Genomic DNA, 24,715 nt, shown 5'->3' on the forward strand with positions numbered 1-24,715 from the left:
GCTACCAAATTGTAAGTGCAAAAACTGAAAATATCCTTTTAAAGCATGTATCATGAATGGTATTCCACAGAATTAGCACAGGAGCATTCCAAAATCAATACACTATGATGGTGTAATATTAAAGTGGACCTTGGGCAGTTTTTTGTTTGTAAGTTGTTAACTGACTTTTTCTGAAGATCTGACACTCCTTATACCAGTCTTTTAATTGGTTATATTTGACAAAATTTTTTTGTGTAACAATATAATTTAATATAATTTTAATCTGAAAAAGTAGAAAAAAAAGAATAGAGTTAGAATCAAAATATATGAGATTACTTTAAACAATAGTATATATTTTATGTACTGTATGTATTTATTACAAAAACAAACGTAACAAACGTCAATCAATAAATGAACAGCTTGCTTCTCATCAGCATAGAGGAATTAGAAGGATAAGATCTAACTGTTATTTGGCTGTTCTATGGTTAGGTTACTTTTACCTATGGCTATTTGAATGAGCAAAAACAAGATATGGCAAACCCAAATGCAGAGTACTGCGCTGACTCAGCTTTCCTCTGCTCCTCATCACTCACTATAGCTTCTACTGCCAACAACTTTATTCTTTGGGGTTCTTCACACATCAGCTGATTTCGCACTGCACAGGCACAAGAAGTAATATGTCTTCCTAAAAATGTATACATGCATGCGATTGACACTTTTTTTACATTAGGGAAAAGCCTATTATGCTGCATGCCTAATGCACAGAAGGAGCCACACAGACTCCCATCCTAAAAAAAAAAAAAGAAGGTAATTCCTTACCTTACCTTATATAAAAGGATTCTCTACCCTTTTAAGTACTGTAAAAAATTTAGTTTAGGTCCACTTTAAGTAGGGAGCTCCAAGCTGTGTGCATAATGAGTTCTTCCTGAATGTGGCCATCTGCCTGAAGGAGAAGCAGATAATGGCAGAAACCATGACAAACGGAATGAATTTCTTAAAAATCATGTATTCGTTTTCAATCTTGAACCAGATCTATTTCAGGTTTGCTGAATCCTCCATGTTCTCCCATGATGGTCTTTCTTCTCCAGTCTTGGGGAGTTTTAATAAGTTAGGCCTAGATTGTGCCCTCTCAGGCACATCCTTCTAGTGCAAACTCAGAGCAAGTGGCTGAAAAAGTAAGCAGAATGCTTAGAGATCATTAAGATGCAGACAGACTGATTACATCCCTTCCCTAAGTTACCAGTGTGGGGGGCAACTATTGCGTTTTACAGCTCATTTCTCTTATGTAATCTGCAATAATTGTAATAAAAAATGTTCTAACACTTTTTTGGTTTGGATAATATTATCGTGTTCATGCCATATTTTCATAACCAATCAAAAACCCGACTGTTTCCTACAGAATAAAAAAGTTGTAAAAAGGCAATTTAAAAAACAAAAACAAAAAAAGGTGTAAGGACTTACAGGCCTCTTGTAATGTATTACTGTTACTGATGAATATCACGTGGAATTCTTTCACAATGGCTAAAAACAACACTCAAGTGAATCATGCAAGGCATCAAAATAAATATTATTGGTATTAACTGGCTGCAGAACCTAAGCTGCTGCTCTAGGTAGACTTTGTAGTTTTTTTGCAAAAACATTAGGGTTGAAAAGTAATTCTGGAAAATAAAGCAAAGTAACTTTATCAACATATTTTAAGCTCACTGGTGCAGGGTATGTATATCCCTACCAGACACACCAATATTTCAAGACGCTTGTCAGTTAAGATAGCATATGATATTCTGCTATATTTCATTGTTTGGATTGGATTTAGGTTGCAAAATTAAAGGTTTATTATCTATTAATACAACAATTTGTTACACAAATAAACAATGTAAAATAACATAACAGTCATTTTGATATTTCTAGTGTTAACTGCAATTTTTGGCTAATATGTATTTATTAAAACTTTTATCTATTGTGCTGTTACGGTTCCAATTTTTGTCAGTTTTTTGCCCTGTTTATAAACTTTGGAAAAAAAACTCATATTTACTCATATCTGTTGCCAAAACTAACAAGAAACCAAAGGTGATTCCATCTGACATCAGCAGCACAAAACTCCCATGTACATTGAAGTCAACTTTCTTCCTACCTCTTACTCCTTCTATTGAATACCTGGTCTTCAAACTTTGAATGATTGTTGTGATTATACAGAAACAACTGCAAAACAAGAAGTAAAGATTCCTCAATAAATATACCATCATCCCGGGCTAAATTCTGTACACGTTCACTGTAGGTATTAAGATGTTCAATAAAAATATGGTTTCTAAATGATGCTTGGATGCATTTTTCTCCTTGTGTCTGGTTTTCATAGCTGCATAGGGTAAACAAAATGATTCTGCGCAGAAAAGATATCTCTTTGGCATCATCCAATTAATTACATACATGTACATAAATGGTGCTTAAAAGGTACTACAAAACTGACTATTCAGACAATCATAATCCAAACCAATAATTTAATTTCATAAAAACATATATTTATTCATAAAATCATCTGTAAAATCAGGTTGGGATATGAGAGGCGCCCTATCTGTAATAAGCATTGTTTACAGCTGATTTCTGCTCCGGTGATTAGACCTCCTGCATGACCTAATAGATGTTAATTTAACTCAATACAATCAGTTCAGCTCCAGCTTGCAGAGGACTAGAACTGTCTTGATGCAATTTTCATTTAAAGCTCCACATGCTATTGCTGTAGGTGAGTTAGGCTGGGTACACATGTGCAATTTTCATCATTGACGCGGCTGTAATCCCACCTTGGCCACATTAGCACATTAAGTAGACGCTTGGCAGTGTGGGGGGAGGATAAAGGTGTGGGTATGGCAGGAGGTGGTGCTACAGGGGAGTTGCCAGGCACGCTGGGATGGAGGGCAGGGGGGTGCCATGCAATAGTAATGAGAGGAGAGGAGGAGAGACGCGTGCTGGCCGGTCACATACTCTGGGCATGGCAGGATTATGAAGGTTGTACACACCACCCACTTGAAGGACTAACCAGGCATTCCAGTGAGAGAAACTCAAAACTGAACAGAAACAAACTGATAACCAGTTTTCAGTACTGTTACTGGCTCTCCCCAAAAATTCCCCTGAAAAAGCGAAACGCATCAGAAATCAGGATCCAGTTTTACTACTCATTTATGTTCAAACTTTTTTGTGTTGGCAGTTGAACTCTGTCTAGACATAAGCCCCTGCAACCCCCCTTTATATTGCCAAGGGTCAGGTGAAGGAACAAGACTTACCTTTGTGGAAAAACAAGTAATTTTGTTCATCTATCTATGAATTGTACATAAATGTATTTAGCTAATAATCTGCTTTTCTCTTTTTCAAACCATTTATGTAATGTAGTTTAATTTAAAGGTATTAGGAAACACCTATTGAGTTATCTCTTAAAAGTGTATCATTGGAAACAAACTGTCATGATAGTTTACAGCAACAAAGAATGACGGATGAACAAATGAGTGCTGTACACACAGCACCCTTTCTGTTCTATGGAGAGGGGAGGGAAAGAACGAATGAACGGCACCCTACTGTGCTCTGCTCCATTGACTTGTATATCGGTCATCTATCAGGATTGATCCATGAATGGTATCGGCCAATCACTGTACACATGCGCTGTACATGGGCGAGAATAGATCGTACATAGCCTAAGGACCACAGGGAATTTAAGAATGCAACAGTGTGAAATGTATTATTCAGATAATTAGGGGGGAAGGGGTGCACAAATCAGAAAAGTTACCTTGCAATATTTTAGCAATGACCAAGCATACTCAGCATTAGAAGAATGACATGTAAGACGTATAAATATTATATGTAAAGTTCTGGCTTTCTGTTCATGGGTAATGTATGAGTACTGGCATCTAGCTCTGCTGGTCTTTGGTTTGCTGATAACAGATTGTTATAAAGTGATCTGTTGCTGCTAAGGTAAAAAGACGTGGTGGATCAGTTTTTACTGACCTAATAAAACCCTCATGTTAACAAAAAATAAAGGAAAACCACTAATCACACCATATGTTCTAATTGGCATATGTGCTAACTGTGAGTACAGATGTTTAAGCAAGTTTATTCCAGGTTATTCACAGTGCTTGCCTTTGCAAATTTGCAAAAACACAAATCCCTACCATCTAGACATACAGTATGTGATTCATTCTCATCTCTGCGAAACAGGGGCATTTTAGATTAAAATATTATTTTACCAGTGTAGATTATAGTATGGCAATAAAAAGGAACAAAGGGGAAAAATCTATCCCAAATTTAGGGCAGCCTTTGACTTTGGACTTACCACTGTGTTACATTATAATTTATTTAGATATATGTAACATCCTGGTTCTCAGAAGACTTTGATGATACATTTTGATGATATGATTTAAATGTCTGGGCAATTTTTATTTATATACTGTGTTGCAAAAATAATCGCTGGATTTTTCTTTGATGATTTTCTTTCTAGGGAAAAAATTTAGAATAAAAATAGATATATTTAACTTTTCTAAATTCACCTCTACGGAAGTGGTTGAATTTTCTAAAGTTTCCTTCAGCCTGGTCCAAAATGATCCTAGAAGCTCAGTCCAGTTTGAGTCTTTGGTCTATTTATTGTTCAAATCATCAGAAAAAGTTGAAGGGTGTGTCAGAGTCAGGTCATAAAAACTCCCAAACCAGAGGGCCTCCAGGCATATCACAAAGCATTAATGTAGATCTCCTATCATCATATCTTGATCTGAAAGGCCATTGACAGGCCTCAATAGTTCAAAGTAACCCCTGCTTTGACAGTCCCAAATTTAGGCACTCATTGGCTCCTGACATTTATCAACCTCCAAGGGGTCCCTTCTTCTTCAGCAAGAAATATCACAGAACACAAGAGGCCTATCCCTTCCCTCTACAGCAGTCTACGATCCAGGCCCCACCAAGCCAGGGTCCCCAAGCCATTCAGCACCCATAGTCAAATCTACAAAACTAGTGAATCTAGTGAACTAGTGAATCTATGGTGACATGATTTATAACTGGTCTTTATAATATGAAACCTAATTGTTTCTATTAGCATTACTCACATTTACATTTTTGGATTCCAGAATACTGTAAAGTGTTAAAATTTGATTCACATCCTCTGTTTTTATTTGGTTGATGGATATGTCAGATAACTACTTATTAAAAAGCTGCAAATTGTCAATTAATGTCAGATGAGCAGAATAAGAAACTGTAAAGTCTGACTGCACTTGTTGCCATGTCAACTGGAATGCAAAATATATTTTCCTTATAATATTTTCAAGATCCCAAGCACCAAGCTTAGATTATCGAAAAAGAAAAAAAATCTTTTTTAGTATAATTCTATGCACAATATGATTTATACCCAGCATGTATAATTTACAACAAAATGTATGATAAATTATTTTAGATATTATTAATTTTTTCTGTGTATATACCGAATTGAGTACATTTTAGTTTCTTGTTTCTAGTTATGGTAACAGTTTTGTTACAGTATTGTTGGGTTAATGATATGGAACAATCATGCACATTAAGAATGTCCATCTAGAAACACTTCTAACTCTTCTCTGTCCTAACTGATGTCATTGGCATTCCTTTTTGAGGTTAGTAAACCAAATGTGGGTCAACTACTGACTCAAAGGGCCTGATTTATTAAAGTTCTCCAAGGTTGGTGAAGATACACTTTTAGCAGTGATGCTTGGTAAGTGGTTATTAGCCAAATGTGGGCAAATGAACATTTGCTGTATGGTAGAGGTGTGTGTTTGAGTTTGTGAATTGAGGATGTATGGAGAAACTTGTGGTTTGGGTCCCAGGTTTGAATCTCAGACAGGACACTATCTGCATGGAGTTTTCCTGTTTTCTCTGTGTTTGTGTGGGTTACCTCTGGGTACTCCGGTTTCCTCCCACATTCTAAAATCATGCATTTAGGTTAATTGGCTTCCCCCAAAAATTTACCTTAGACTATAATAAAGACATATGACTGAGGTAGGGACATTAGATTGTGAGCCCCTTTGAGGGACAGCTAGTGACATGACTGTGGACTTTGTACAGTGCAGCATAATATGAAGAAGCTATATAACTACTGTGTAATAATAATATTTGTTCCATGACTGGTTCATGCTTACAATGCATTGGAAATTGTATGCATAATCACTATTTATTATAAAACATGTGTTCATGGGAGACAAGGTGCAAATTGTTTTTCAAAAATGTACATAAACACCATATAAAAAATAAAATACTTTATTTTTATCCCTGCTTCCTATAAGCATCTTGTTTTTTTTAACTAACCAATGTAACATTTTGTCTAAAACTGACAATATATATATATATATATATATATATATGAAGAGGACGTATTCCCTTAGCTTCTATCTATTGTTACTGAGACATAATGAAGAGGAAAGAAAAGACGGGGTATTGGCCTTAATTTTAAAAGATGATTATGTAATGTTCATACGATTCATACATAATTTGTGTGACAATAGAAAATTATTTTACCTTGCCCATTACACAGCATGGGCTGGGGTTCACTCACTATACATAGATCCACTAGCATTTTGATATTAAACTGTTGAGTCTCATTAACCCGATGGGTTTCACCACTGTGGGCTTCCTCAGGAGCATGTAGCATACACTTTGTCGGTTTGTTAAAAGTATTGCACAAGTAAATTATTGTGTGTTCCAGCGTGAGATGCGGGCACCTTTATATCAGAGGGTGGTGCTTCAGATATAGCCAGTCTTAGGTTAAGTATAGATGTGGGTATACCCATATCTAATAAAACTCAACAAGAAGCCACAGACCTAGAAATTAACTTTTCCTCTTATCAACTAACAGACATAGAAAGACAGGTATTAAAATGGGTCTATCCTTTTGCTTGCATCAAGGCTTAAACAAAATTGAAGTGATAAAAGATATTCCTTTATTTACCCTTACACTTAAAACAATATATGACAAACCCAACCTTGAACTCTTACCGTATAATCCAGAACTTTTCAAAGACTGGAAGACACAGTAATTTAAAGCTCTGAAAGATATACATCAATTATATTTGGAAAGTGAACATAATGAAATCACATCAACCTCTGACCCCTTAGACCAGTGTTTCCCAACTTTTCTTAGTCGCGGCACATATTTTACAATTAGAAAAATCCCACGGAACACCACCAAAAAGTCAGACACGTAAATTAGCTACCTGCTGCCATCTAGTGGAAAAGTTTTTTTTGGTTCTGCCTATCACTATACATCGCTGGTATAGACAAATGAAGACAAATTTTTTGCAGTAAATAAATCATTTTGGGACCAATTAACTGAAATTGGATAATTTCCCACGGTACACCCGAAGATCTCTCAAGGCACACTAGTGTGCCGCGGAACAGCGGTTGAAAAACACTGCCTTAGAGGATGCAGTACCAGCAAATATTTCTAGGAAACCTAAAACTACTTTTTTCCCTCCCCTATCCACAAACCCACAGATACAAATGTTTGTTGATATTACTACCAACAAAATTTTAAAACCCAACCTGGAATCACTTCCCCATAACATGAAACTATCTATACAACAGATAGCCCTCAAAAACCTACAAAGCAGAAAAGACCTCATAATCAAACCCGCCGACAAAGGGGGCAACAAAAGGGTCTTAGACATTGACCACTATCACAAAGTTTGCTATAACATTCTGGACAACCAAGAATGGTACACATTGATACCTAACAGTAAAACCATCAAGTATAGACAGGAATACTATACTTTTATCTATAACACATGGACAAAAAATATTTTAGATTCAAACACCAAAGAATACCGCTCTAACAAATTTCCCATCATTCCCACTTTTTACGCCCTCCCAAAAATACACAAAAGTCTATCCAACCCAACAGGTAGACCCATAATCTCAGGTATAGGATCCATAGCTGCAACTGCCAGTGAGCTAGTGGATTCATATTTACGTCCACTTGTCACTAAACTACCATCATACCTTAAAGATACAATATAACTACTCAAACTCACCCTGAACAAAGAAGTCCCGCCCAACTTAGTTCTAGTAGCTATTGATGTTGAATCACTATATAGCAGTGTACCACATCATACAGGCATTCAAGCAATTTCTAAATGCTTGTAAGAGGCCTATCCTACATCAATCCTACATCAACGATATTATCATATCACTCCTCACATAAATAATTCATAGAAACATCTTAACATTTGACAACAATACATACTTACAGACACAAGGCGTGGCTATAGGGACGAAGTGCGCACCCTCCTACGCTAACCTATACCTTGGGGAATGGGAAACAACCCTTTTTTCCAACCCCAACACAAGTAAATACAACCAATTCATCTCTTTTGGAAACGCTACATAGATGATATACCAATAATTTGGACAGGATCCATCCCATCCCTAAAGGAATTTTTTCAACAGCTCCAAAATAACCCTTTTAACCTAAAATTCACAATAGAACATAACATAACACACAAAACACTTTTCTTGATTTATACCTCAAAATTCAAAACAATAAAATTATTACTACTCTATCGTAAAGATACCGCAGGTAATACTATACGCCACGCCCACAGCGCACATCCTAAAACACTAATTATCAGTATACCTTACAGTCAGTACCTAAGACATAGAAGGAACTGCACAACAGACGAAAATTTCAAAAAAGAGGCTGACAATTTACAAAACAGTCTACTCCTTAGAGGCTACACTAAAAAACTTTTAAAAAAAAAGCCTATCAAAAAGCATTCTGTCAATCAAGAACAGTTCTCCTTTTCAACAAAGCCAAATCCGAACCGTCTCAAATTACACGTATTATCACCCGATACAACACACACCACAATGTCATCTACAACACTATTAAGCAACTGGCATACTACAATCAGATCCTAAGATTAAAAAAATTATTGGAGAAAAACCAATGATAACGTATAGGAAATCACTATCCCTGAAGGATAAACTGGTTTCCAGTCACTTTCAGACCAAATTTCACAGACAAAAATCCCCTAAAATCGAAGGCATGTTCAAATGCAGATGATGTAATCAATGTCCTTGGATAGAGGAATCCCTATTTTTTATTCTCCCCAACAATACCACACACAGACCAATGCATTGTATAGATTGGTCCACAACAGGGGTCATATACATGATCACCTGCAATTGTGGGGCTTTCTACGTAGGAAAAACCATAAGACCTTTAAGAAAAAGAATGTACAAGCACATTCACTCAATTAAGAATGGTAAGTTAACAACCCCAATCTGCCATTATGTTGGCAGCAAACACAACTTTGACCCAAATGTACTCTCCTGTACGGGTTTGGAACACCTTCCTCCCAACCCAAGAGGGGGAAACTTGGATAAGAGACTCTTGAACCCAAATGGATTACTATCCTAAGAGCCACCGGGTTTAAATGACGTACCTGTTCTCTAAGGTACACTGTCCCTAAATTGTAAACTCTGACAATCACAAACAAATCAACACCTGCAGTCCTGTGGACCCCAAGGTCACACCCACAACTTGGAGCCTTGGCAAATATATAGCAATCCTATATATTTGGTGACGATCATAAGAAAGGTAAAGTTGGGCTTTCAGCTGGATAAAAAAACTGGGCTCGACTCGATTTTGCACATGTTACATAGTAAATTTCTTTAATTGCAACTAAACTATTATCAACATATTACAATTCATGTAAGGAGATAACACTTGGACATATTAAAACGTTGACTTTTATTGCAAACAACAAGTTTGGCCCTACTCCCACCCACTTCTAGGGCCTGTTTACTGGTCAGTGAAGCTGCCTGTCATAATAAATGTGATTGAGTTATGTTGCTGGCATTATCATAGCAATTCTTGCTTTTTTAAATTTAAAAAGTCTAGTTTTAATAGTGTTTAATACTGTTGATCCTGCTCTGCAAATCAGTTACTTTACTGAAGAAAAATTGTGCAGGAGAAGTTAGGTCATGTTGTGGCCTTAAGTTAGTACAAAATTGCATTGACTTTTTTTTGTTATGGCAGCAATAAATTAGAGGGTGTCGGGATATGGATAGGGAATCCTAGAGATCAACTTTAAACAGGGGGAAAAACAGGGGGGGGAAACCCCCTGTGCCCAACCGGTGGCAATCACATAGTCCTTTCAAAGGGCTTTTTTTCTTTAATCCTAAAAATAAATATCACTGTGGCAAATATTTTCTAGAAGTTTAAAGGGAGAATTTGTAAAAGGGTTGTAATAGATCTCTAGCAGTGTCTTGTAACGTGTCTTCAGTCTCTAACCATCACCTATAGCTCCTACAGTCTTTAATCTCATCCTGTTATGTCTTAAATCTTTGACAGTTTTCTGTATTTATACATCCTATTTAGTGTGTGGATGAGCCAACCATTAGTTTGTCCTCAAACAGATGTATATTTGATTTCCTTTGGTAATGGTCTTGAAGTTTATTGAAGAAACCTAATTTGTGTTAGTTCCTATTGATGTTTGCCTCCCCAGCTGTTGATGTTCCCAGGAAAGTTTGGTTTCTGCTGTATGCTTTATAGGATGTTTGTGCAGAAAATAGATTTAGTCTGGAACCTCAAGAAAAACAACAGAAGCCACTACAGGTGTACCGTATAGTGATGGGAATTTTATTTTCCTTTAAAGTTTGAGGAACTATAATATTTGACTGATGAAGTGGTAATTTGCTTTAGAAATGCAGTAAGTAAGTTATAACTGTTATGCTGTTTGGTGTGATAAATCAAAATTGTTATTTTATATATATATATATATATATATATATATATATATATATATATATATATATATATATATATATATATATATATATATATATGTCACAGATCAGGAGCACAGCTGCTACTAAATGGGTCATTTTTCTTTTCTTATTTTTTGTTTTATGATTTTTACAAATGTATTTGTTTCACATTCCTATTGATGTATTGATACTAATTGATGTATTGCATCATTGCCTGTTTTCCTTTGCATTTATTTTTTTATACATATTATTTTTATGCAGGAAAAAAAATTTCAGCCAGCAAAAATTTGAAAAGCTTCTAGTGCTATGCAGTTAACATAAATCTAGAGCTGCATACACATGACAGATAATCATTGTTCTCAGGGAAGAATCTGACATATGTACAGTAGTTGCCAGTTGTGTACTGGTTGTATACATAGTCTTATTCAGCTAAATTCAAAATGTTTACTTAATTTTCTCTAATTTGAGTTCTGGCTCATTGTGACCTCCATCATTGTGAGGAGTAGTGGGGAATAGAAGGTGGCCAGGATGATTTCCATACTAATGCTATACAGTATCCATGCATTCAGGTAAAGGCTTCAGGTACTTCATACTTGCTGCATTTATGTGCAGTTTACAACAAGCACATAGATCATAGACTTATATAGTACAGTCTGTAATAGGAATGTGAAACAAATCATAAGCTATATAAAAGACACAATGCAATAAATGAAAAGGCAAAAAAATGAATAGGTCCTGAGATCAGAAGCCTAGTGGTTTAGTTTACTTTTCAACATTTTTTGTTGTTGATCAGACTCTGGTTTAAATGTTAAATATAATAAAATTGAATATGTTATATGGTACAGGTAGTCCTTGAATTAAGGACATCTGACACATGGACAACTCCTAGATATGAACAGGGCTTCCCTGCTGGCTCCTGTGCAGGATGGAGGGGGATGGTTTGCATGACTTGCAGAAGAAATCTTTTGCTAAACACAGCTACAACATTTTGTAACTCTTTAATGACCAAGACAAAGTCGCAGTTTTTATTTTTGCATATCAAAGCACAGCTTGCTCCAGAAACTAATAAAAAGTCTAGGCTCCATAAAGTTTTTTTTTGCTTTGTTTGTGACTAACACTGTGAGGATTTTGTACAGTAACTGACACCTCACTGCCTAATATTATGTTGGGACAAACATCTGTCCTAATTGTATTTATTAAAATAATGTACCTGTTCCAACTTACATAAAAATTCAACTTAAGAACAAACCTACAGTACCTATGTACTGTAACCCAGGGACTACCTGTACATTTTAGTGATAAATACATATGAGCAACAATATGCTATTGTTTAGTGAAAGCTATTTGCCATATTTTCCTTATCCATAACCGTTGCTCTTTATGATATTTAAATTTTTCTTTAAAGTGTAACTCCACTTTTTCTGAGAAAAAACATGGCAGGGAATATAGGAAACCTGGTAGCAGATTCCTACATTATGAATGTACAGGATTCATGGTAGACACATTCCCCCCTGCTTTAGGTCATGGTCACTCTGAAAAGTGGCTATGTACTGCAGAGGAGTCTGAGAAATTTACCTTGGTAATCTGCAGTGGTCATTTTGTGGTCAAATGATTACAGGGCCTGGGATAGGAGGGAAGGATCTGGGTGGGCTTTCCTATCCCACTGCAGTACAGCCCAGGATTTGAAACTGACCTGACAGGTATGTCTGGGGGCTGTCAGGAAGCAGGTGGGGGGAGTGTGAGTAAAGCTGGAGGTAACAGGACTGGATAGCTGGGCTTTGTGGAGTAAAGACTTTGTAACTATACGTACCAGGTCCAATTCTGGTTTAGCTGCTTGGGTGGCAGGACTTTATTTGCTGAAGTAAGCCATCTTTTTTTGTGCTGATCCCTCTAACTTAACAGAAGAAACATTTTGTTTATTTCACCATAAATCCACATATTCTTACATTAAATGGGATCTGAAAGCCTTTCTAAATAATAGTAAAATCATTTACTACATCAAATGTGGAAACATAGAAATTCTATTTTCTTTATTTTTTCTATTTTCTTCTATTTTTTTATATAAAACAAGAATGAATACACAAACAAATATTGTTATACATTACACAACCACAAATACCCAGCGGTTGCAGATTTTCCTTGTGGAACTTGACACATCATTGGATTAACTAACCACTGATTTCTGGCATTCAACATCAAGCTAGTGGTTAGTCATTAGTGTGTGGTAACTCAGTCGGTATCAGCTTTTCAGGGACGTATTAAACTGTTTTGGGAAATGTGAATAAAAGTAGAACTGGCCAAGTAATATTAAATTGCATCTCCGGAGCTCTATGAAGTATGTGTTAAAAGTAATAACATTTCCAGGTTTAGGAAAATCGTGATTAATGCTGGTGGCTAAAGCAGCCAACTTGGAAGAAACTATGGATGTAAAATCTTTCAGATTCCAATTTTGATTTGGCATCTAACAATCTCACTGAAAGTTTTAGGTTCTCTAACCATTAAAACTGTACCTTCATTGACTGCAAGCATGACACTTCCTGTAGGAAGGTCGCCTAGATGTAAAACTCAATGAGATCTTAGAATGACACGTAGATAGTTGAAAAACCTTAATCTGTTAAATGGTGTGGAAAAAGTTGCTGAAATGCTGATAATTGCAAGGGACATGTAACATACTTCTAGGACTATGGAAAGCTGCTTGGAGGCCAAAAATAATTTAAAGTCTACTGTACTATACATTCACATTTGTTTTATTACTTGGAGTAGGATCCTTTCTGGTGCATTAAATCACCTTTTATAGGTACTTTTACTTCATAACCTTGTTATTAAGGATAATACAAGATAATATATATTTCTTAGCCTACAGAAAGGTACTTCCTGATTCTAAAAGACACAAGATCGCAGGTTTTGATATAGACCACCATGATGTTTTATAATAAATTATGTTTTACCTTCTTTCCTAATATTACAACTACCATATTTTTCGCCGTAGAAGACGCTCCGGAATATAGGACGCACCCAATTTTAAAGGAGAAAAAAAAGATTCTGAAAGATTATTCCCCTTCTGATCACTCATGTGCCATTCAAATTCCCTTTCTGATCACTCTGTGTCATTCAAATTCCCCTTCTGATCACTGTGTCATTCAAATTCCCCTTCTGATCACTCTGTGCTTTTTTTCCACTGTACCAGCAGTTAGGACAGGGAACAGCAGGTGGGGCTGTGCCAGCTTCTTTCGCTCTGCACTGAAGCCAGGAGAAGACACGCTGCTGCCAGAGAGGAGAGGAGACACGCTGCATGCAGCCAGCGAGAAGAAGAGACACACGCAGGATCGGGTATCGGGTGAGTATCTTGTTTTAATTATTTTATAACACATTTGTCGTATAGGACGCACCAACTTTCCCCCCCCAGTTTGGGGGAAGAAAAAGTGCGTCTTAAACAGCAAAAAATACGGTAAGTTAAAATTTTAATTCTGATTGATATACATCGATTGACCTTGACATGGATGGCAACATATGGGCCTTAAGTGCACTGGAGGTCCCTAGGGCTTATGACATAATAGATCAGGTTTATTAAAGCTCTCCAAGATTGGAGAAGATAGAGAATCATGATCAGACCTGGGTGGTCCATTAATCCTGGAATGGATTTCTTGAAAATCGTTTGCTATAGGTTGGCAAATGTTTTTAATTCTGGACCAGATCTGTTCCAGATTTGCTGAATCACCCAAGTTTACCCATGACCGTCTATCTTCTTCAGTCTTGGAAAGCTTTTATGATTCACACCAACGTGTAAGCATGTACAACATTTTGCACATGGTAGGCTTTCCTACTCAGCTATTGGATGGCCACAATCTCCTTTAATATCCTGTTGTTCTCACTACCAATGACATCTTTGCCTGGTGTTCTTCTGGGTTTAGTGTTATTTTATTATACTGTTCTGGGATTACATACCTCCCACATAAAACACAAGAGTTTATTCTACCTAGCATACAAGGCATACCAAGGTTTTACACTGAATTTTACATGCATGTCCTAGTGAAGTGGTCGCCAACCTTTTCGGTCCCATGGACCACTAAAATTACCGTCTCCGGACCGCGCATGTGCAGGGAGCTGGAGGTCACTCTAAGGGGAAGAAACTTCCCCCATAGTGACGTCATGATGCCAAAACCCCGCCCACTCTCCCATTGCAAATCTGAGCCTGTGATGGCAGAGTGGGCGGGTTGTGTCACCTCATGGAGACTGTGTCCTTCTCCTGACTGGCCAGGGCCACGGACCACCAAAATTTTCTTAGACCGGTTGGCGACCGATGTCCTAGTGAACCTTTAAATGAAAATTGCTAGCAGACAAGGTAGATAGTTTTATGGTAGAAGACCTTTATAGTCTCTTCTGCCATAAAATCCAACCTGCTAATAATTTTTTTAGCGCATTTTAGTTCCAAATCATTTGGCTTTGCTATGACTGATTATCATATTGGCAAGGAACTGATATTTGGCATTAAAGTGGGAACTGGTGGGAGCTGAAGTTGTTCGCAATAAGATACAGGAAATAGAGGTGGAAAACCAGAAACATATTCTATCTAGTACAGTATAATGAAGATCCATTTAATAAATAAATCTTCCTCCACGTAATCTACTGTCAGCAAATTTATTTCTTTCTACTGCGTCCTGGTTCAACAAGAACAACATTTACAAGAGACTGTCAATCTAAAATGAGCTACACGTACAAGAGACTGATGGTTCAAAAGTAGCTATTCTTTTTATTTTAGACTGTAATCATCAGGAGACATGCACTCAGAGACTTTCAATTCAGAATGAGCCACACTTACAAGGGATTGTCTCATTTTGAAGACAGATATTTACAAGTGAGTGCTAGAGAAATATGTTCCATTCCTCTTTATCACTGAATCCTGCATCCTGCAGGTAAGCATTAGTTAAAAAAAATAACCTTTTATGTTTTTATTTCTATGGCATTTTTAACCCTTTATGGAAATGGGTAAGGCCTGTTCTCATTCCCAAGGACTAGGGGGCAAATATCTGGGGCCCCTTTTATTAAAGGGGACATCCAGATTCCAATAAGCTCCATATTTGCAGACTCCCACATTGTTTTTTTTTTAATTCTGGGCAATGTATATACTAAAAAATACTAAAAACTGTTTGCAATTGGCACCACCTGGATAAAGCATTTTCCAAGTTTCACCAATTCAAATCTATGAATGTTACAACCCCTGGGTAGTATATAAAAAGGTAATACTGTTGCCTGTCAAATGAACAGACTAACCAATCAAAAAAGCCAAAACACTGTCTTCTTGATTGGTTAGAGAACCTTGACAGGGAGCTTGGGCAGTGAGGAAGGAATGTTGGAAAAAAGGTCAGGAAAGGATGGGAAGGGTAATAGTTCTACACACAAGATGGCAATTTCCATACATATATTGGATGTTATATTTTTCATGAATGCCAGTTGATGAAACAGGCAGCCCTACTAAGGGGAACTGGCATTCCAGTGCCAGTAAGGGAAATCAGATATCTAATTATAAATCTGATGTTAGTGTCTTTGATGATCAGTATTTCTCAACCAGGGTTTCTCCAGAAGTTACTTGGGGTTCCTTGAGTAATTTGTGCCTATTGGGTCAATTTAGGTGACACCAATGATCTTTTTGGTTATCTGTAAAGGTGAAATTCTTCTAAATGGCCAGCAATTTTGGAAGCATTCTTCCCACTGACCACCATACTGATATACTGTGGATACATATAGAGATAGCTGTGGATATAGTAAAATAAGAAGGGGTTTCCTGAGGACCTGAAAGTTTTTTCAGTGGTTCCCACTTGTTAAAAGAAGAGACACTGCGTTAGACTTTAAGTCCACTTTAAGTGTTAATTCGCTTGGACGTACATGTTTTATCAATTGGTTGGTTATATTACGGTAATATAGTGTACTCAATATATTCCGTTTACAAACATTAACATATTATTGATATGATGATTGTTGTTTTTTATTACATGACATGGGCATATAAGCATTCATATGATGATGATGCCTGTTAGAAGCTAGCAGTATTTTATAGTTCTATGGTCTAAGCTATATTTTTGGGAATCTTTCTACTCTATGGCCAATAGTGTATTATTACTTTATTATTTGTTAAAATACCAAAATACAGAACAAATTATTTCAATTGATAATTGGTGATCAGTTTGTGAATTACCAAATTTGCAATTTTGATGCAGATGACTACATGGTACCACATGGTAAGAACTAGAAGAAGTCTTTGAATTGAATTGTTTTATTTGCTATCTTCCAGATCACATGAAAGCTTATTGAATCCTGAGGAAGGAGCACTAGCACAAGATATTTAAATGACTGTCAATATTTCTTCACTTTGAAAACTGGTAATAATGAAATAAATGTGGTTTTTAGGTGGCACACCAATACCCCTCAAACCCCACCTCTTAGATTGTGAGCTCTCCTGGCCAGGGTCCTCTCCTTCTGTACCATTGTTTGTATCTGAGTGCCATTTACAACCACTTTTTAATGTAATATATATTACATAATATGTTAGCGCTATATAAATACAGTTTAATAATATTATTAAACCCTTCCCCTGGTCTTTTTCTGGATGGCTGTCTTTCTAGTGTCCCAGTGTGCTCCTGGCTTGCTCTGTGCCTTTTCAGCAAGATCACTGATGAAGCACTTGCATCTCTATTCTAGTGAGTTGCATTAGCTGCACATTTTGCCTCCCAGTAGCCATGCCACTAATATTATAATAACTTAACACCTAGCACAGTAAATAGCTGGCAGGAAATATTTAGACTACATTTGGATGACTTACAACAATAGCATGGGCAGATTAAAATAAACTAAGTTAAGACATTGGTTCTTAAAGTGGACCTATCACCAAATTTATCTTATATAACGTTATATAAAAAAAAAAAAAAAATATATATATATATATATATATATATATATTGTCATCAGTAAAGGTACGTTTTTGTTTTTTTTCGGAAAGTTCCACTTGAATGATATCTAGCTCGTAATTGGATGGACATCTTTCTGAGTTGTATAAAAGTGCAGAAAAATGGCTCTGTGGCTAGCACTCTTGCCTTGTGCACCTGGGTATCAGGTTTGACGTATTTAGCCAGAGCACTATTTAAATGTTTAAATGTTTTTTGAGTTTGTATGTTTTCTCTGTATTTGCATAGAATTGCCTCTGGAACCCCCGCCCCCCCCCCCCCCTTTTCCGTTTATATCTCAAAAACATGCTGGTAGCTAAATCTTCATAGAAAGTAAGTCGTGGGTTAGTTAGTGAGTGACATGACTGGTGCTGTGCAGTATTTTGGAACTATATAAACAGATGATGATATTTATCATATTCATCAGCCTCATAAATAAAAAAAAAACAAAAACAAATATAGGCTGAGAATACTGAAAAAGGACCAAAAGGTGAGGGCAGTGTACTGGAAATAGCAGTTAAAGCATGAATGGAAAATGAATTAGTTTTATAACTTATATCAAACTTCAAGGACTTGGATAACGATTAATTTTCATAGAGGGCAGATTGGAATAACAGTGACTCGAGAACACCTGACCCATTCTGAAAAGATCAAATAAAATTTGCCAGCTAATTAAGTTTGACAAGCCTCTAAAGATGTAGAGATGTTTTGCTGTTAAAAGGTTATGTAATGGAAAAATTTATATCACATTGCTAAAACTCAACTTTCTAAGACTATGATCAGAAAACATTTCTGTCTGTAAAGTAAAAAAAAAAATACATTTTAAAAATATAGATTCTCTTGTATATCTGTTTTTTATTATTTTTATACAGAAAATGTTTACTCACATGGCAATGCTACCATCTAGTGGACATCTGGGGAGTTCTTCCTGTGATTTTCACAAAAGTTTGGATGGAAATTGGGGAGATCTAAAACTGTTAAAAAATAAATACAGTCATGTGCATAAAGACTATAAAACATCCTTCAGAATGCTTCCCAGCTAAATAAAATGTTGCTTAGGTCATAAAGGAGTTTCCGTTGGACACATTTGCAAATACAGTGGTACCTCGGTATAAGTCCGCCTTAGAATAAATATGTTCAACTTATTATAAGTCCCGTTTGGACACGAAAAAGTTTGCTTGGTATACAACCTTTGTTCTAGAACTTGTATGGGTCAAAATGAGTCATAACACCGCATGCTACCCTTGTTTACTTCTCTCGAGACAAAGCTATGGCTGCCCACGAGCATCAGTACGCCAGTTGCGACCATTCAGTGAACAACCCGCGCTATAACTCGCGCTGTGAATTCACGCACTGTGAATTAAATACCATCTCCTCCTCCTCCCTTCTCAGCACCATCCTAGTAGGCACTCGATTCAGCAAGGTATAGGGAGGTAAAATTTTCATTTATTTATTCTAATTGCTTTTGTATTTATGTATTTTAGTATTAAGAAGTGTTTAAATTATTTCATACAGCCCCATCAATGTATAATATGCCAATAACAATAGGATTTTTTTTTCATGGGAACAGATTAATCATTTTCCTTTTATTTCTTATGGGAAAAATGTGTTTGGTATAAGTCCAAGGATCTGGAACGGATTAAGGACATATACCAAGGCACCACTGTACATGTGGCACAATACTACCACATCAAGGCATTATTTTTATTATAATAAGACTTGCAGCAGAAGGTCATATCTTGTACTTTTTAAGGAAACTACATTTCACACATTTACATATACAGTGGGATCAGAAAGTTTTCAGAACCCCTTCATTTGTTCTATTTTTGTTATGTTGAAACTTGGTACCACAAATGTTTGTTTTTTTCTCATTATTCTATACGTAGTACCCCTTAATGACAAAGTGAAAACAGAACTTTGTAAATTTATTGAAAATAAAAACTAAAATCTCACATTCACATAAGTTTTTTAAACACATTGTTTTAAGCTGAAGCTCCCTTGGCAGCAATTATGGTCTTGAGTCATTTAGGGTAAGATGTAAAAAGCTTTGCACACCTGGATTTGGATTTTCAGCAAATCTTCACACATTCAGATTGGATTGGAAAAGTCAGTGGCCAGTTTCAGCTCTCTACAGAGATGTTCAATAGGGTTCAATTCAGGGCTCTGGCTGGGTCATGCTATGGCATTCAATTTGAAATTGAATGCCATAGCAATTGAATTGAAAAAAATGAAACCACTGTAGCTGGGTAAGCTGGGAAGCATTGCAGCAAAAGGCCTTGTTTTTAACTGAAAGGTTTTGGGGAAAATACATTTTATATGTTTACATATTCATTGAGAAAACAGAAGATGTTCTGGAAACCAGTAACTTTTATAGCGCAGTTGGCAACACTTTCTAAAGTGCATCTAAAACACTACTAAACTCTGCCACTTTCTGCCTCATTTCATGCTGCTTCCAGAAGCCAGGTTAAAGAGGATCTAAACAGAAAATGGCAAAAAAAAAATCAACAAACTTTCAAACCTTCAAGGGCAGTCTGATCCCTCTGGGGAGGTCCTGCATCGGGTCCCGCGTCATTTCGACATTCATCCTGGGGCCGGTTCTCCGGGCGCCACCATCTTCTTCCTGGCTCTTCATCCTACATCACCTGACCCAGGCACCAGATCAGGTGACATTGGATGAAAATAAAATTTTCCGATCTCACTGCGCATGCGTGAGATCAACACATTTTTCTGTTTGAGCAAAAAGGCTCCTTCTGCACATGCTCAAGATCCTCAGGCATGCGCAGAAGGAGCACCCAAGAGCCTCCCGGGATACCTACGTCTTTGTGCTCCCATTCATTCCAGATCACCTTAAGAATAAATGGGGGCCGTGGAGGTTGAGAATTAGGGGGCGGTGCTGCACCCTTTTATATTTAAAAAAAGGGTGTTGCACTTAAAAAAAAACAGAATTTTTACTTTACATGAAAGGGTTATCTAACTTTTATGTAAAGTCAAAATTCCGAGTTTAGGTATGCTTTAAACTTCTAATTCTAACTTAAAAAGCTCTCCATACTCTTTTAACTCATACATTACTCCACTTATTACATGTTACTATCTCTCTGGCTCATAGTGGCTTTTTGTTTAGCCTCTAAACTACACAGTGAAAGCGCCATGTAGCTTAGAGCTCAGCTCTGTGCAAGTCAAAGAAGATAATCTGTTTAGTGAGCAGGACAGCCATCTTAACGAAAGTCTGCCGAGAAGATGGGGCCTCCCTGGGGTGCAGGGATGACATCACTGCTGCAGGGTGATTGCACAGAGTAAGTATGTGCCATAATTAGCAAGTATACTGTTTATATTTTATATTTTACTGTGTACAGCAAAAACTCACCACCAACCAACCAGTTTTATTTCCACTTTAAAAATTTAGTTTTTAATAAAGTTTTTTCTACATAAATGTTTTATAAATACCTGTTGATTTTAGTTTTTGTAACATACTGCCATAGTAAAGCTAATTTTACATTAGGCCACAAGCACATTATTTAAATAATAGTCACCTGATAACCACGAGTTGCTACTTGTTGTTTTAAGTATATATTTATCTCTTTTATCTGCATAAATATGGAAATTATATTCCCTATCAATTCATAAAGATATTTAATTAAAGAAGGTTCATGCACAAATAGTAGCTAGTCACTCAGTTTAATTAAGAAACAAGGTAAGACAATGTGCCCAGCAATATTGTCAGATATTTAAACACATAGGAACTTCAATCAATGTTACATATATATTACATGGACATAAAGTTATTAGAAGTAACCCCTGTAAGAATCTAGTAACTCCTCAGTACATAATACAGTAATTATAAAACAGCAAAGTGATGCAGTAATACTATAGACACCCATAAGAATATAATCAGGAATATCTTATAGCTACCTGCTAAGAGGTTAATAGGTATATCAGGAGCCTACTTCCTTCCGAAAAGGACTCCATAACTTAGCTTACCCAAGGAGACCCTCGGGAGACAAAGAGGACCAGCCCGCCAGAGAGAAGAGCAAGAGCAAGAGAGCTAAATTCTCTCAGTTCCCCTTTTTACATAGTTAATTCCAATTAGGTAACCTTGAGGCTCTTGGATTGGTTCCTCAATGTGATCTGTAAGATTACAATTGGTTACTGTAACTTGAGGAATTTACTAGGCCTCCTATCTAAGTTGATATGGGAAGCTGCAGACAAAGCCAGGTGGAGGTCGTCTAATTTTAGTTGTCACCAAAAGGTCTGGATGGGCAATTAACCCAACCCATCTGCTCAATTACTTCTGTGAAGTCTAAAGCTGCGTACACACTTGCAATTTTTGTCGTTGGAAAGGATCTTTCACGATCCTTTCCAACGACAAGGTGCTGCAAGATGCATGAACGATGCTGTACATACAGCACCGTTCATGCTCTATGGAGAGGGGAGGGGGGAGAGCGACGGAGCGGCACTATACATATCTATTTACATATTCATAAACAATCTTGAGGTGCAACATACTGCAGTGTATAATACTATATCCCATACATAGCACTTACAAATGTGAAGCAAAGGTAAAATTCCACTATTGCTCCCAGAACATAGATATGCAAAGAATGGCATTTGGAAGATGGAAAAAAATGATAAAAGGAAGATTTGAATCGCAAAATCAGCAAAATAACTTGTAACGTGACTACAGAGACATAAGTACTGAACTGACACAGTCAATGACACATGCAAAAATACATCTGCAAAAAATAATTACTGTCCAGACACAGCTATAAACATATATCAAGAAAAAACAGTGCAGAACAGAAACATCTAGAGAAATGTCCTAGACCAGCACACCACAGCCATTTAAAATAATATCCAGTAAAATAGAATTATCACCATACTGACAACATTGGGTCAAGTCTGCAACTGTGTAATCTATATCATACTAACAGGGCCAAAAAGACAGAATCAGTATTGCCCTGACAACTGGCACTAGGCATTTTTATTTTATGATTCACAAGAAACCCCTTCGATTTTTAGGCAGAAGAAACATAGCAGCAGCAACAGACATTGAAGAAATAAATGTTCTGGCTGGCTAAGTGTTGTTCTAAAGATGGTGGCCAGGACCTAGGTGGCCTAGCAAGAAATCTGACCCTGACTCCTCTGAAGAAACTTATATTAACCCCTTGGCGGTATTCCCGAGTATGGCTTGGGGTAAAAAAACATGCAAAAAGCTGTAACCCTGAGCCACACTCGGGGTAGATAAAAACATAAAAAAAAAACACTTACCTGGTCCCATCGGCACCCCCTGTGTCCTGGCTATCGGATCTCCTCCTTGGGCTGCGTACTCCTCTTCTGATCTTCAGCGGGCGAGTGCAGTGACGTTTCTGGGGTTTCCTCGGTAAAGTCGGTGCATGCGTTGATGTGTGCAGGAGGCACAGTGGGAATTCAAATAATTTTGTATTGGATTCAATACAAAATAGCTGTATTGAATCCAATACAAATGAATCTTTATAATATATATATATATATATATATATATATATATATATATATATATAATTATATTATATATATATATATATTATACATACTACTGTACAGTTATATCACAGATTTCAGTATTTTTATGCACCATTGTTTTAACAGATTTTTATTTTTACCTAAAAAGGGGGGGCTGTCTTATTTGATGGCCCTGCCTTATCATCGGGGAAACACGGTAGTCATTAACCTGATTTATTAGATTTAAAAGTATCTAAATAAAAAAACTGTATTATTCTTTTTACATTCCCCCAGGCTTGAATCATTTTACAAGTTTGATTGACTGCTTGTTGCAGAGTAGTCTAGGCCTCTATTTATAAATGATTCATTTCAAATTGTCTTAAATTTGCTGGCAAGTGTCCCAATCTCCCTACAATTTTCAGTCCCTAATGAAACAATGGCTCAGCCTGCCACCTAACGGCAAATCATCAAAAGTAGGAAAGGATCAGGAAACAAGCTGATAATTATCAACAAATTTAGAGCCAATTATCACAGAAATAATGTACAAAAAGTTTTTTTGACAATTCCTAAGATTCTAATTTATCAATCAAATTATGACTGTATGGTGTGTGTGGCATATAGGTTTAATAGGAGAGGTTACTGGAATACAATAGTATTGGTATTAAGATTCTAATTTATCAATCAAATTATGACTGTATGGTGTGTGTGGCATATAGGTTTAATAGGAGAGGTTACTGGAATACAATAGTATTGGTATTGCACACAAGGCTAAGCACCCTTATTGTATTCCTGCTCAGTTTATTATCAATAAACAGAGACCGGTTTCAGGTAACTCTTATTAGTCCTTATACACATTGTAATACATTTCCTAATTTATAAAGCTAACACATAATGTTAGGGATTCTTATTAAGAATCAAAAAGTGCATGTTATTTTCAGTTCAGCCAAAAGAGATTCTATGTGGAGACTGCAGTCACATCATTTTAGGAAAGTTTGTTTCCCCCAAACCTCTGCTAGATTTAAAAATCAGCAAGCTTGTTAAAATCATTGGAAAATTATTCACAAGACTTTAACATCATCATATGAATCTCTATATTTCAGCCACTGCATTGTAAGGTATAGTGCAGACAGGCTGATCTCCATGGACAGAAAAACACCTGGTGGGCAATACCATTATAGTTAGTTAGCTAGGGATACTCTCCCAAGCTCGGGATAGCTGGGGATACTCACCTTAGCTAGGGATAGCTAGAGATACTCCCCCTAGCTAACTGAGCAATGGTATTGCCCAACTAAAAAATGACGGTTTGCTTTTGCTATGGCTCTGTTGCTAAGCAGAAGCGACTCTGAAAGCATCTCCAAAGTGCTTTCTCTGAGATTTTCTGCTGATTTCTGTTCTATTTTTGTGTTTTTGGTGAATCATCGATAAGGGCATCTTATACCATCGGGATGCCATCAAGGAGAGGCCATTCACGGCCCAACATCCAACAAATGACATCACTGGAGGAAGGCCAATCTCCAATTGCTCACCGGACCAGATTAAGATCAACACTTAGAGGC

At 36.7% G+C, this 24,715-nt stretch overlaps 1 long non-coding RNA gene across 1 annotated transcript; it reads right to left on the reverse strand.

The window, feature by feature from the left end:
* Positions 1 to 406: 406 nt before the first annotated feature.
* On the reverse strand, positions 407 to 23,041 carry LOC140330133 (uncharacterized). Its single transcript, XR_011920637.1, has 4 exons — positions 22,947 to 23,041; positions 18,569 to 18,655; positions 2,111 to 2,178; positions 407 to 1,146 (listed from the first exon to the last, which is right to left on the reverse strand). It is a non-coding gene; the product is annotated as an uncharacterized lncRNA (long non-coding RNA).
* Between the last annotated feature and the right edge of the window lie 1,674 nt (positions 23,042 to 24,715).

The sequence above is a fragment of the Pyxicephalus adspersus genome, chromosome 4, assembly GCF_032062135.1.
Source record: "Pyxicephalus adspersus chromosome 4, UCB_Pads_2.0, whole genome shotgun sequence".
In the NCBI taxonomy this organism is placed as follows: Eukaryota; Metazoa; Chordata; class Amphibia; order Anura; family Pyxicephalidae; genus Pyxicephalus; species Pyxicephalus adspersus.